The sequence below is a fragment of the Schistocerca nitens genome, chromosome 9 (assembly GCF_023898315.1).
Source record: "Schistocerca nitens isolate TAMUIC-IGC-003100 chromosome 9, iqSchNite1.1, whole genome shotgun sequence".
Classification (NCBI taxonomy): Eukaryota; Metazoa; Arthropoda; class Insecta; order Orthoptera; family Acrididae; genus Schistocerca; species Schistocerca nitens.
The window spans coordinates 482,154,274-482,169,045 of NC_064622.1; the positions used below are offsets into that span (position 1 = coordinate 482,154,274).

Below are 14,772 nucleotides of genomic sequence, written 5' to 3' on the forward strand. Positions count from 1 at the left end.
ACATAAGCAAACAGACGTCGGCGCATTCTTGGGGAGGTACAAGAAACCAACCAGTACGCCAAGAACTACGTTATTTTCCTTATAGGATAATTACTTTACCTTGTTCCTGACCTCACGCCAATCTGCGTGAGCTTAACGCGTGCCTTTCGGCTACCTCCGAGTGGCTTGGCTGTCTTGCTACGCCACTACAGTAATGTGTACCGTTTGCAGTGGGAAGTGGATTATAACAAGGAATGTGGCTCGGTATGTAAGCAGCTGAAGTAGTGAGAAATACGAAATAGTAGTTCGTTTAGGCGTCCTTGTCGTTTGTGTGTGTAATTGATAAAAATTATTCATGTTGTCATGATTATAGGAAATGTATTTTTCGATAACTCAGAGGGTTATCACAGAGGAGTTTTTAAAAATTGTAGGGGATAAGTTACAAGTGGACAATTCAGAGCTGTATATGAGACCAGAAGGCCTTCGGAACAACGAGAATGAATTTGTTTGTCATAAAACTCTGGAGTATGCAGATGACAGGCAAAGAATATTTGACGACCGTTGGATCAAAAACGGGACTTGGGACATGAGAATAGAAATATTTTTGAGAGGTTGGAAATAGGGAATGAGAGGAAACAGAGAGGAGGGAGAAGAAGAAAATGGAAAGTGAGAGTAAGAAGCCGATAGATAGTTTGCCTGTTCCCCCAATACATACCTGTCAATCTGGTAAGGGATACAACAGAATTTGACGACTGCCAGAATATGTTGTTCAGTTGGAATATGAAGATAATTAGCGTGGTGATGCTATGCGAATTCCTGAAAGTGTTTATAATAATAACGTTTTTAAACTCATGGAGAGTAACACAGAAGTACGAGCTCCGATATTATGTGGAAATGTGCAGTCCAGGATAGCAGGAATGAGTGTGTGGGTGTGTGGATAACAACATGAGTGCTGCAAGGCCAGCAGCATCTGCCGCGTTGGGGGATAGTGAGAGGTTTAGAGTTGAACTGCTGACGATGTTATTATTTTCGATACTACGAGAAAGGCACAAGAAGGTATTGATAGTTATGATGTGACCGATATGGAAGTGGTGCACCTATCTCCTCAGAATCAGGCAGAATGGAGGAAAAGGAACAACAGAAGAGTCTGTAAAGCTAGTGGTGAAGCAGACAAGGAGGAAACCGCTGGTTTGCCAGAGAAGTGGAAGGAAATGATAACACAAGTAGTAACTCACAGCCTTGCAGAGCAAGCTGCTAACATGTACTGCAAGCTGTTTACAACGAAGCCACATTCAGATATGCAGGTGAAGGATGCGAGATAAACATGAGAGCAGATTCTCTGACCGAACATCATTCCTGAATTAACCTTCAGAGCTGGTAGACCGTTGCAAGTGAGCAGCTGTCGCGATGTGCGTTTGTCACATGGGACAAACCAGTTAAACTGCGTATGAACACGCAAAGGCTTAATTCGTTTGATGTAATGCCACTAGGCACCAGGATGTTGCTTTGGATAAGCAGAAGTACCGGGAAGCCTAGTATTTTGGATGGAAGACAGTCTGCGATGAGACCTACAGAAGGAGAAATAAGTGACACTACTAAGTATAGTGAGCAGTGGTATCATATGTCATTCATGTATGGGGATAGATTTAGGAAGATGGTTTCTAGGAAAGCATAAGGGCAACTATTGTCCGAATGATGTTCCAAGACAAAGGATTAAAAACTTCCGGATAGACAAACGATACGCCAAACACAAGAGTTTAATGGAACCAGACCATTTATTGCTAAGGTTAATTTAGTGAGAGAGAAAGAATTCTCCAGTGGTTTTTTTTTAGTTTGTGAGTACGGGATGGATAGCTAGAAGATGTGTGTACATATACATGGTAAGTTGCCTAGTAATGAAACATGTTTAACAGAATGAGCACAGAGCATGGTGCCCTTGAGAGATGTTGTAAGAGAGGGACTTCAGGGCGATGACAGAAATAGTGAGTTTGTGTGTGACATTATAGTGTGAGTAGAGAAACGTATTCCATACAGTTTAGGAGGATACGAAGCCTCGGATCGCAGTGTGAGGACATGGAGAGTGAGTATCCAAGGCCACATCACTAGCACGATAAAAAAGTAAAGACACAACGTCATACGTTTTTCAAGATAAATAATAGGCTATTAAGTGGAGTAATAAATTAGCAGCCTGTGTAAGAAGAAGTCTAGTGAATGACCTTAGTAGGTTAAATGCAGTCTCAGTACGGTAAGATTTAAGCTGCAAGACACTATCGTTGTGGAAGCGTGTTCTGTGAAATGTGGTACGATGTTCACTGACATTGGAAACCTCTGATGTAGACTGGCGCTATGAGTGGGCATTGAGGGGCTGGAGGAGAGGGACAAGGTCTTCGTAGAAAGTGATAGTGACCTGTCACTACTATTTTGTGGGCAAATATGTGTCAGTACAGTGGTAAAGCATTGCAGCAGCCGCTTGCTTCTAGGAAGTGTGAGGTGTTGGCATTCCACTAACAGTAACAGGGCTGTTTATCCATTGCGAGATGGACCAGGCCCAGCTCTGCAAAACCTGCTAGTACAGTGGAGAGACACAGTTCTTGCAATATATGCAAGGCTGCCTACCGACTGGCTTCAGTGGTGCTGTCAACAACGTAACTGGGGGCGGCGCATTGGCATAACAGACGCGCTGCTGTCTGATAAAAGCAGCTATCATTTTGTAGCAGAATCATTCACAGTCCAGCAGTATGACTAGGACTTGAACGAATGAGGGGTTGACACGAGCCTCCACTGCCATGCCTCACGCACTATCTTGAGACTTGATGCCATAGCGCAAAAGGGATATCTCAGCCCCACTTCATCAGTAAGCGTGACTGCTACCCAGGGGAACAGCAGGTCGAATCCCAGACATAGCAGCTACGTTCTGCCACCACCAGAGCAGGCGGTGGCATGACTCCATCATCACCTGCCAGTACACAGCCAACCAACAACATGATGGTTACTACACGATTTTTGACTGTCCCCTAGTACTGCTGACGCCATGTGTTTGTTGCAGGACTCCTATATCCAGGTCACGTGCCACATACTTGGAAAAGGCTGTGTCCTGGCACGTGATGGATGGAGGGCAGTGGCATCTACTCCGTTGTGCGAGAAGGCAGATGCTGTGACTTTGACTGGACCTACTGTCCCCTGTGGCAGGAGTCAAGCTTGGTGATGTTGTGGACCAGGATACCCCTGCCGCACCGTGGCACAAGTTCTGGGAGGTGGTGGTAGTGTGATGGTGATACCTCGTGGCTGCATCTGGTATCTCCTTGTAGTCCCGTCATCTGGCAAAGCCCCCATGTTCTTCTAGCAGCACTGCTGAATTGCGAATGATTATGCGCAAAAGGACAGCCTTTTTATAGCGAGTTGCGGCAACCCTGTCATGCTGATAAGCCGATTTTAAATGGTTCAAATGGCTCTGAGCACTATGCGACTTAACTTCTGAGGTCATCAGTCGCCTAGAACTTAGAACTAATTAAACCTAACTAACCTAAGGACATCACACACATCCATACCCGAGGCAGGATTCGAACCTGCGACCGTAGCGGTCACTCGGCTCCAGTCTGTAGCGCCTAGAACCGCACGGCCACTCCGGCCGGCAGACGATTTTAACCATGATATTAATAACACCATTGAAACCCATCGGTGCAGAAAACCTCTTGCCTGTACTGCAAGAAATGTGTCTCACCATTGTACTGACAAGTTTTGCAGAGCCAAGTCTGGCCATTCCCAAAATGATAAACTGTGCTGTTGCTCTAATTGTAACGGAGCACCTGATGCTTGCCAGCTGCCAGCTACTGCTGCAACGCTTTACCTCTATTGTCCCACAGATTTGCCACAAAATAGAAGTGGCACTTCAGGGGGAAGAACATCAGTCACACTTTCAAATTAACCACCCTGGAATTTTCCCGGAGCGATTTAGCGAAATCATGGAACACAGATGTGGATAGTCAGATACAGATTCGAATTGTTGTTCCTCTGAATCTGAGTCACTGTACCACCTGGCTCAGTGATACGTACGTAATACAGACAATTTGGAGGAGCAAATATTTACTCCGAGAGCCCACTGAGAATTGTTAAGCGCGGTGCAGTAATGGAACTTTGATCGTTGCCAGTGTCCTTTAGTCAGCCAGTTTTATCAGTTGTGGAGGTCAGGTGTATTTTTTATGTTACAGAACAATGAAAATTAAACTGCAGTGCCACGTGTGTTTTGTACTCATAATACCAGGTATTTTCAGAAATATAACGATTTTATTAGGTATAAAGTTCAAATTTTCTTCTAAAAACACAGATCTGTAACCATATTTAGGTTTTACATGAGCAACCTGTTTGTGGTTTGTCCTCAAAAACGTTTTCAAATAATTTTACTTTGGTCCAAGGTCGAATGTTCGCTGGTGAACAGAAATCTGTGGTGGAAAGGTGGTATTTCTGAGTTACCAAAATTTCACCTTTGTATGTGGAATCTTGTCCACCATAGTCTTTGGTCATGTGAAAATTCGTATTCCACGAAATATGAAGGTCCCCTTGCTTATTATGAATATCAGCAGTTACAGTGATACAACATAATAAAGATCTCATCAAAACGCCTTCTTCCCCTCCTAAAATGGTGATTAGCCATTTCGTTTGTCTTTGGTTATGTTGTCTTCTTCATATTTCGTATTTTGAAGCATTTCGATTAGATTTTGGTGTTATTTAGTAATTGGTTGTGGAAATATAGTATGTAAACGATTAGAGGGTCGGGTATTTTGACTGATAGCTGGTAGATGTCTCAGCCTTGCTTGAAACTTGATTTTTGTACATCGCCCGGTTTACACCTAAAAACAAATGTTAACTGCCTACATAGCATATTATTTTAACAGAATACATGCGTTTTACAACTTGTCATACTTAGACATGGAAATATCATGATGTCACTTAATGTAAGAGTTCATCATGCATGTGTGTGTGTGTGTGTGTGTGTGTGTGTGTGTGTGTGTGTGTGTGTGTGTGTGAGTGTGTGCCCTGTTTTGCAGAGCCAAGTCTGACCATTCCCACAATGGTAAACAGTCCTATTGCTCTAATTGGAATGGAGCACCTCATGCTTGTGTGTTGTAAATATCTTTCTGACACTTGTCATTTTTTTCTGGGCAATGAGAATGTGTTTTATAGAACAACTCAGATGTAGGAATGTTTAATTTTGGGGTTCCATTTTCCCTTACACCCTGTACAGTTAAGAGAAATAACTATGGAAGGTCACGAGTGGTGGCATCTGTTGGAGATTACAAGCAACAGTAGCATAACACAGCAGTTGTTTTTATTTCTTATTTTGAAGATTTGCTGAATGGTAATTGAAGTAAACCTGATCTTTGGCAACAACGTATGTCTAATTCATTAACTACAGGGCATGAACCAATGTTCGTTGTTAACTATTTATGGTGAGTATGTATAATGCTCATTCTCATATTCCTTAGGAGTGCTATACGATTTTCAATAAAATTTGTAGAGGTGGGATGGAATTTACTGATGATAGAGTACAGTATGTGGTACAAACAATTTTTTTGGTGAAATATGAATACGAAGAGAGAGAGAGAGAGAGAGAGAGAGAGAGAGAGAGAGAGAGAGAGAGATGGACAGCTTGATCCTCTTCAATATGACAAAAATTTACACTGTTTACGTGCTTATCTGTTTTCATAATTAATATAAGTCGTTTGGATACTTGTGTGTGACTGTGTGTGTTACTGAACGAAACATACGTATCTTAGACACGGAAATACTGCAGCATTTTCAATGTCTTTGCATACTGTTGATAAATAATTAACATTTTTGAGATTAAAAAGCGGCTGTCGGGCTACATTGTAATTGGTTGTTACATAACGTGCTACTGACTAAATGGCTGTTTCATTTTAGACAAAAATACTGCACTGTGATTGGCTGTTTCATTTTAATAGATGCTAAACATTTTTCTTAAATTTTCCATCAGTATTATTTTATATTTTTAGAAGAATTTCCCACCATTGCCATCTTGCCTATTTTTAAATCTCCCGTCTGCACCATGCTGCACTTTGCAATTCCCAGCCACCGTCAACTTAATGATGTTCTGGTCTCTGGAATGCAGGCAGCCTGAACTAGCATTCGCACTTTTCAGCGTCATGTAAGTGTAAAGTTAGCTGGATAGTTGGTAGCCATCCTGCTAATATCCTTTGAGACTGTGCTTTCATCCTGTTCCTGAATGTTTCTCCTATTTCTGTCATTACTTCTTCGGTATATAATGGAATAGCACAGGCGACAGATTACATCCTTGTCTTGCGAGAAGGTCTTTCGGATCTGAGCACTTCGATCTTGGTCTTGCATTCTTTTTTTCCCCTCTTGGTTCTAGTCTATACTACCCGCTTTAACTACAGCTCAAACCTATTTCCCTGAGAATGTCGAGCGTTTTGCACCACTTTACGTGGCCAAATTCTGTTTGCAGGTCGACAGATCGTATACAAGTGTGTTTTGTGAGTCCTGGTTCCATTATCAAGCGCAAAGTCAGACTTGCCTTTCTGGTGACTTTACCCCTACTAAAGCCAAATTGATCGTCATCTGCACATTCTCTATTTCCTTTTCCAATTCGCTGTATATTATTTTTGTCTGTAACTTGGATGCTCGAGCTGTTTACCTGATAGTGCTGTAGTTCTCTCACTTATCTGCTCTCGCTGTTTTCGGTATTGCGTGGACGATAGTTGTCCGAAAGTGTAATAGTATGTTCCCAGACTGAATGGTACAAAACCTAGTGATAACTGCTGAACATTCTTCGGGAAGAATGGAAACGAACGCTGCATACACTGTCACAATTCACAACAGAATCTCGACGACTGTTCTGCCCTCTTCGATTTTCTTCACACTCAAAGAATTTGTTGGTACGTAACTCGACGTCAGTTTCCTAAACCAGTGCGACGCGTTTGTAAAAGAGAACAAATCTCGGAAAGAAATCACCTTTGAAGATTAGAATTTTTCTGAGCAGATTTAAGGATAAAAATTATCGAAAGGTAAGAGCTTCGCTAGTAACTGAATATGCAGCGTGTGAGTCGTACACTTAAGCACCAAAGAAACTGGTATAGGCATGCGTATTCAAATACAGAGATATGGAAACAGGCAGAATACGGCGCTGCGGTCGACAATGCCTATATAAGACAAGTGTCTGGCACAGTCGGCTACTGCTGCTACAATGGGAGGTTAACAAGAATTAGTGAGCTTGAACGTGGTGTGGTTGTCGGTGCACGAGCGATCGGACTCAGCATCTCCAAGGTAGTGATGAAGTGGGGATTTTGCAGTACTAGAATTTCACGAGTGTACCCCGAATATCAGGAATCCGGTAAAACAGCAAATCTCCGACATCGCTGCGGTCGGATGAAGATCCTGCAATAACGTTACCAACGGCGACTGAAGAGAATCGTTCAGCGCGATAGAAGTGCCTCCCTTCCGCAAATTGCTGCAGATTTCACTGCCGTGCCGTCAACAAGTGTCAGCCTGTGAATCATTCAACGAAACATCATCGATATGGCCTTTTGGAGCCGAAAGCCCTCTCATGTACCCTTGATGATTGCACGACGTAAAGCTTTATGCTTCGCCTGGGCCTGTCAGCACCGAAATTGGACTGTAGATGACTGTAAACATGTTGTCTGGACGGACGAGTCTCGTTTCAAATTGTATCGAGCCGATGGACGTGTACAGGTATGGAGAAAACCTCATGAATCCATTGACCCTTCATGTCAGCAGGGGACTGTTGAAGCTCTTTAATGGTGTGGGGCATGTGCAGTTGGAGTGATGCGGGACTCCTGACACGTGTAGATACGACTCTGAACGGTGACACATACGTAAGCATCCTGTCTGATCACCTGCATCCATTCATGCCCGTTGTGCATTCCGACGGACTTTGGCAGTTCCAACAGCACAATGCGGCACGCCACACGTCCAGAATTGCTACGGAATGGCTCCAGGAATGTTGCTCTTCTATCTGCAGACTGGCATATGCTTACAAAGCAATGGGAAGAAAGCTTATCCTAAACCTTCGAGCGATTCCAGCCACATCTGGTACACATATTACTTATGGTTTGTAAAGAAGTACTGTGGGGTAAGAACCACTAGTTTCCTGTCCGGGTGAGCGTAATAACGTGGAGAGAGAAGATGGGGAAGAGGAAATGGACAGATAGTAAGTGGGAAGGAGCAGATGGGCACAGATAGGGAAATCATGAGATGGACACAGAGAGAAGGTTTGGGGATGTGGGCAGAGAGAAAGTGGAAGAGGAAAATTGACAGAAAGAGGGGAGAGGAGAAGATGGACAGGGTCATGGACCGAGACAGAGTGAGGAAGAAATGGGCGGAGAGAGTGGGTTGAGCCGTGGTAAAATTTGCTGTTTTGAAGAGCGCGCCGCAGCGCGTAGTGTAAAGCAGTCGCCTTCCGTTTCTGGCGGTGGCGCCGCTGTGGCAATCGCAGCTTTGGTGTCTCCCTCAGTCGGGAAAGGGGGAAAGTTGCCTGTTCACGTGCATTTAAGGGGCGCTATGAGCTCGGCAGGGAGGAACTCTGTCAGTTTCGGCGAGTCTGGTCAGTTGGTCAGCCGGGTCAGTGTGGGGCAGTCAGTGTCTGTCTGTCGTCGGGAGTGCTAGTATGTGTTAGGCCGCCAGTCTGCTCGAGTTGCTCAGGCAACGGTCATTGGCGGTTGGATCGATCGGTTGGTCGGTAGCGCACTGAGACACCAGATGACTCGTCCGCCTTGAGCGTCGGCGCATGTGAGGTCGCCACGTGAGTCCAGTGGGCCGCGTCGTATAGCGACGGGTAGTGGCTTCGCGGTCGACACGAGAGCAACAACAGTCAACCCACGACGTCGGTCTGGCCGTTACGAGCTGTGACGCCGTGAGACGGGAGATCGGCGCGCCTTCCTGCGTCCGTTGAAGCGGCTGGCAGCGGACGGTTCGGGAGAGCGTTTTGGGGGTGCTGCGCCAGGTCTTCGCCAGACATCGCAGTTTGTTAGAAGTTAAGTCATTCGTGATATGTTGTTTCATTTACTTGTTAAATTCTACTGATTTTCATCGTCAGTCTCTCGTCCCCAGCTTGCTCGTCTGTCTGTCGTCCGCATTTATTAGGCAGTTAGTGTCTGTCTGTCGGTCTGCCGTACGTCAATATCTGCCTCTGTCATGTTTATCCGGTGTTAACGAATTTATTGCTTAAGGTGTGAAGGCCGAATTCCTGAAATATGTTTGTATCTTGCCTATCATCTTTGAGAGGCGGTATATGTGTAATGTAGAGCATGTTTGTACATTTTATGTAAGACTGAATTTCATGGGCTTTTATTTAAATGGTCATTTTAGTATGTAAAGTTGCCACCCTTCCACCGTAAGAGTTTTCTTTTAAAAACAAAAAACAAGTTGCACTTTCGGTGGCAAGTAATTTTTATTTAAAATTTGAGTGTTTTGTACAATTTCCATCCCTCGTATGGGGTGTATAGTTCATGTGTTCGTGTGAGTTAAAATTTTTAGTTTAAAGTAATCTGGTGTGTTGCAGATTTGCACCAGTGTAGTCTTTCAGAGGTTGTTGTGAGCGGTCGTGACAACGGCCCTGTTAAAAGGGAGCGGCAAGCTTCTCAGCCCGAAAGCTCATTCAGCCAAAAAATAAAAAATAAAAAAAAATGTTATTTCTGCCTCTTAATAAATTGTAGCCTGATATTTAGTGGGTGCTTTCTGATTGTAATTTTTAAATCTGTTTTTTTTAATTTTTTTTTTAAAGAAAGGGTTTTTAGGAATAAAATTTCCGTTTGTTGAAAGAAATTTGTTTTCATCAGTTACCCACTGGCAACAGTTCCACGATCACATAGTGTGAGTAAATGTGTTTATGTTCTTGATAAATCACTAGTAAATAAAGTAAATTCTTTAAGAAAAGATTTTGGAAGTAAATCCACGGTTCATCGGTGTTCATAATGTTCTGGCTGATCAGTGTACAAGAAGTCCCGTACTAAAATTTTCTTTTAAAACGAAAACATTTTTTTTATTTTAAATTTTTGTGCTGTGGATTATTTTGTGGTGCAGGCTCCTATACCAGACGTCGTGGGGTAGGGTGCCGATCCCTCATTGCAGATGTCGGACTCGTAGGCTGGGAAAGAGAAGGTATGTGACAGAAGCAGTACACTTGGTGCGGCTGCTTACCGCGTCTACCTGAACCATCGCATAACGCAAATTTTGTACGTGCCCCTATGGTCAAGCCTCAGCGTAGTCGCAGCTCTGTACAGGACTGTTGTTTTCGCCTGCAGCATTTGCGGTTTTCAGGTGAGTTCTGGCAACAGCGCTGCCACTTGTCAAGGATCTTCTTTCGTTGACTCCCCTGTAGAATCCAGGCTAGACACCCTGCTCGTAAATGCTAAGTAATGGTAAGTAATACGACTGTTAGAACGGGTAATGAACGTCTGTGATGTGTTGATGATGTCAAAAGAACTTTAACTAAAGTTCTTTGGAGCACACTTAAAACAGTACATTTTTTTACGTGCAGATGTACTGAACAGTGTCTTACTTTGTGCAGTGAAACATTCATTAATGAATCTAAGTGAAGTTACAAGCATACAATCCATATTTTTCCACTGCTTACAGAATTTTAATCAGACTGTGGATTTAGATACTTACACCATACTCTGTTATGATGTGGTCTAGAAGAGTAGGTGCATTCTAATGGCCCCATTGCCATAGGACTGCCGGCCGCGGTGGTCTCGCGGTTCTAGGCGCGCAGTCCGGAACCGTGCGACTGCTCCGGTCGCAGGTTCGAATCCTGCCTCGGGCATGGATGTGTGTGATGTCCTTAGGTTAGTTAGGTTTAAGTAGTTCTAAGTTCTAGGGGACTAATGACCACAGCAGTTGAGTCCCATAGTGCTCAGAGCCATTTGAACCATAGTGCTCAGAGCCATTTTGCCATAGGACTACTATATCACCCCTACCATGGATTGTGTCAAACAGAGATTACAATTAGAATATACTGCAGAAATCGCGACTCTTGGAACTTGTTTTGCTGTGAACTTCCACTTTTTGAACATATTTCACCATCTTACGCATAGCTATCTTGGATACGTGCAAACAAACGTAAACATTCACACACATCTTGTCTATTCTACCATCTTATCAGCATATATGGTCCTCATATCTATCCTCAACCTTAATACTATTGTCTGAACAACACAGCACGAACACACGCTCTCGTTGGAGCAAAATGCTTTCTGTCCCACTATATCATCCAGCCTCATTCTCCAAGTCCTTTTCAGTAGGAGAAACCTAGCTGTGGAATGACCTCCCTTACTCTACCAGAGAACTGCGTAACATATCCAGCTTCGAAAGACAGTTGACTCTGTATCTATTAAAACAACAATAACGACTGACCTCGTTCCTGTACACACCCGTTACTCTGTCACAATAAGTAACCTTATTTCCAACCAGATATCTATTGAAGCGTCTTAGCAGATTAAAAATGTGTGCCGGACTGAAACTCGAACTCGGGATCTTTGCCTCTCTCGGGCTATTTCTCTACCATCTTAGCCACCCAAGCGCGACCCACGACCGGTCCTCACAGCTTCAATTCCGGCAGTCCCTTGTCTCCTACCTTCCAAACTTCACAGAAGCTCTCCTTCAGACCTTGCAGAAGTAACACAGCCTGGGCGATGCTTCCAGAATGTAATTTTCACTCTGCAGCGGAGTGTGCCCTGATATGAAACTTCCTGGCAAATTAAAAGTGTGTGCCGGACCGAGACTCGAACTCAGGATCTTGGTCTTTCCCGAGCAAGTGCTCTCGGTCCGGCACACAGCTTTAATCTGCCAGGAAGTTTCATATCAGCGCACACTCCGCTACAGAGTGAAAATTTCATTCTTATAGATCTTCATTTCCCAAAGCCCACAACTATTAACACCCTTTCTGAATCTCTCTCCTTCAGAATACATTGCACTTGCTATCACCACCATTATTATTGCTATTATTATGATTATTCTTCCTGTTATTATTTTTAATAGTAAACTCTGCAAACGAGATCACCGTGCTGGACATCGTATTTTATCACTGGCCTGATAATTCCTAAGCGTCTAGAACTGTGTGATGTGCAAATTTCAGTTAAGCTACTTTTTGAAATCGGCAGACGTATACGTGTAAGTCGCTGTAGTTCGATTTTCAATTTCTCGTATTTGCAGATGTTTCTCACCGTTTCTGCTATCACCGGATACGGCGATGTCAGTTATCACACCTTTTTTCTCCATAGTCGTGTTGTCTGGTGTATTGTGTTCCAGAATTCGATGTGTCTGTAGTTGTACGTCCCACGGTAATTTGGCACATTCGTTTTCGACAGTTTTTTGTGGTTTGTGTTGCCACCAGTTTCTTGTCACTGGCAGATGGTAATTGTGGCACAAATTTCAATGGATGATTTGTGAGCCTGCCGTTGTGGCCGAGCGGTTCTAGGCGCTTCAGAGGTTCTAATCCTGACTCGGGCATGGATGTGTGTGATGTCTTTAGGTTAGTTAGGTTTAAGTAGTTCTAAGTTCTAGGGGACTGATGACATCATGTGTTAAGTCCCATAGTGCTCAGAGCCATATGAACCATTTTGATAATTTGTGGACCAGTATTATTGTTCTGCTTGCAATCAGTGTGCAATCAGTTTGCAAAAGTTCAAGATGTGGCCGATTGTTTTTTCAGTTTCTTCGCACAGTTCGTAATTTGGGTCTTCTGCCGATTTCTCGTTTCTTGCTTTGGTGGAGTTAGTTCTGACGGCTTTTCCCTGTGCTGCAAAATTCAGTCCTTCAAGTTTCCTTCCTAGGGTTTCGTTGCTCAGCAAAATTCAAAATATTTTTCGTTATACATATTTTTTTTCGATCTTTAAAAGTTTGCCTATCTCTGTTTTGCCTCTGCCTCATTACGCAAGATGTCATTCAGAAATTGGAGTACAGCTTTCCTTTTTTGATTCCTTGTTTTCTGTACTTTTGAAAGACGGTGAAACTGACTGTGAAAATGACGGTTTCGTCGACTTTCACATTATCCGTATATAGCGAATTCCTTTATTTTTATTAAAGATTGTCCGATAGAGATTGCCAATACATGATGTACCTGTTGGCGTATTCTTGAGAATTATATTAGGCTGAGCTGGCAGCTTCACAGACAGACAGCAGATAAAAGTCGGTCAAAGTGCACCATTAACTTATCCCAGATTGTAAAAGTTAACGCCGACGCCAGGTAGGACATCGTTCGGCTACTGCTATTCTGTGTACTGGTCAGGACGGGAGGACTGGCGTGGCGAGTCGACGTAATGTGGACAGCAGGTAACACCGCGGTCGTCCGGAAGGCCGCAGAGGAGTCTTAGAATCTTTCACGAAATTACCGCAGCTTCCACTTTCCTAAAGCGTTTTTCTGCTGTGAGAACGTTGTAACGTACAATAAAGTTCCCGGAAGGCGGAAACAATGAGACTTAGGCGGAGAATGCAAAGAAGACGGCACCTGTCTGCCGATAGAAGAGCAATATTCGTGGAGCCACTCTGTAGCAATTCTGGATGTATGGGATGTCGCATTGTCCTGCTGGAATTGCCAAAGTCCGTCGAAATGCACAACGGACATCAATGGATGCATGTGATCAGAGAGGGTGTTACGTACGTGTCACCTGTCAGAATCGTATCTAGACGTATCAGGAGTTCCATATCACTCCAGCTGCAGACGCCACACATCATTAAAGAGTCTCCACCAGCTTGAACAGTCCCCTGCTGACATGCAGGGTCCGTGGATTCATGAGGTTTTCTCCATACCTGTACACGTCCATCGGCTCGATACAATTTGAAACGAGACTCATCCGACCAGGCAACATGTTTTCAGTCATCTACAGTCCAATATCGATGCTGACATACCCAGGCGAAGCATAAAGCTTTATGTCGTGCATTCGTCAAGGGTACACGAGAGGGCCTTCAGCTCCAAAAGGCCATATCGATGAATGTTTCACAGGCTGACACTTGTTGACGGTGCAGCATTGAAATCTGCAGCAATTTGCGGAACGGTTGCACTTTTATCGCGCTGAACGATTCTCTTCAGTCGTCGTTAGTAACGTTATTGCAGGATCTTTATCCGGCCGCAGCGATGTCGCAGATTTGATGTTTCACCGGGTTCCTGATATTCGCGGTACACTCGTGAAACGGTCGTACGGGAAAATCCCCACTTCATCACCACGTCGGAAAATCCGTCTCCCTTCGCTTGTACGCCGACTATAATATCACGTTCAAACCCACTTAAGCCTCGATAACGTGCCATTGTAGCCGCAGTAATGGATCTAACAAGTGCTCCGGACACTTGTTGTCTGGCATAGGCGTTGCCAACCGGAGCGCCACATTCTGGCAGTTTACATATCTCTGTATTTGAATACGCACGCCTATACGTTTCTCTGGCGCTTCAGTGTATTAGGCAGATAGAAATCTTAGGAAGCTACATGCTCAGCCGCTCCTTTCAGGCGCCGACAGGTCAGAGCCAAAACTTCCTTTCTTTAGCTGTAGGCCTCTGGGCGCTAAAATGCGGAAATTTCATTGGTCAACCAGGTCTGACGTAGCAGTTTTGGAAAATTATTGAGAAGTGGAAAGACGCTCCAGGACAATGGCACTTGTCATTGGATGACTGCTCGTGAGAGACTAGGACTGGCTCTCAAAGAAGAAACGAATGTTACGGGGAAAGACAGGAGGCGCTAAGGCGACACTTCGTCCGCTGCTAGTGAGAGAATTACTTAGAGTTCTGCTATCAGGATTCAGAGTGAGAAG

At 44.0% G+C, this 14,772-nt stretch overlaps 1 protein-coding gene across 1 annotated transcript in view; it reads right to left on the minus strand.

The window, feature by feature from the left end:
* Positions 1-14,772, minus strand: part of LOC126203407 (fatty acyl-CoA reductase 1-like) — a 131,797-nt gene that overhangs the window by 12,641 nt on the left and 104,384 nt on the right. The gene's annotated exons all lie outside the window — the stretch shown is intronic.